A 1,014-nucleotide genomic window follows, 5' to 3' on the forward strand; every position below is an offset into this window, starting at 1 on the left:
ATGCTGAGGAGGAAAAGAGTGGTCGTGAGATATCTCACTAGCCTTAGGACAACAGAGAGTTGTCGCTGCAGAGTGCGATACATTTAACCAATGGAATTTTGGTACTAGAAATGATGAAACTCGAGATGGTCCCCAAACGTCTATATGGACCATTCCCAATCGCACTTTCTTTAGTTCTCTAGTGGCCTTTGTGAAGCTAACTCGTCTATATTTTTCCATAAGGCAGCTCTCAGAAACACCCATATCAATATATTTTAAGCCTTCTAAAACTCCATTAGCAGCCATCATCTTCATTTCTTTGACGCTCATATGTGCAAGTCTATTGACATTACTGTAGGATGTATAAACATGGTTGCTGTTACTACGAGTTGTGTATAGGGTTCACCCTACAGTGGTGTATTGGGTTCCAGATTTTGTGTCATGCTACCACCATGACACCTTTCACAATCTTCCCCAAACTCTTTCGAAACTTGGCTCCAAAACCTGTGCTATCCAACTGACCAATAGAGATCAAATTCTTCTTGAGATCAGGAATATATTTGATATCCTATAATGTCCACTCATTTCCTGCTAGAGTTTGTATGCAGACATCTCTCTTCCCTTCAATCTCCAACGTTTTGTTGTCGGCAAGATACACCTTCCCAAAATTTCCTTATTTGAAATTTTGAAACAATTCCTTACATGAAGATAAATGAAACGAAGCAACTGAATCTAAAATCCAGAATTCAATTGGGCTGTTCACGCTAAGAATTAGAGCATCCTTAGTATCTTTTGCTGAATAGATAGAATCATTGTCATCTTCAAATTTGTGATTTTGTTTTTCTTCAATTTTGTACCATATGTCCGAAAGTGTCATTTTTCTCCATATTTGGTTTGTTTGGCGATTTTTTTCGGTTCCTTGATTTTGATCGCCCATGTTTGTTTGGGCTCTTTGATTTACTTCTTTCGCTTCGATCAACACTGGGAACATTGCCTGATGAATCTCCATTTTCCATTTGGGAATACTTTCGCTAA

This window comes from Cucurbita pepo, chromosome 3 (genome assembly GCF_057944985.1).
Source record: "Cucurbita pepo subsp. pepo isolate OVF chromosome 3, ASM5794498v1, whole genome shotgun sequence".
Classification (NCBI taxonomy): domain Eukaryota; kingdom Viridiplantae; phylum Streptophyta; class Magnoliopsida; order Cucurbitales; family Cucurbitaceae; genus Cucurbita; species Cucurbita pepo.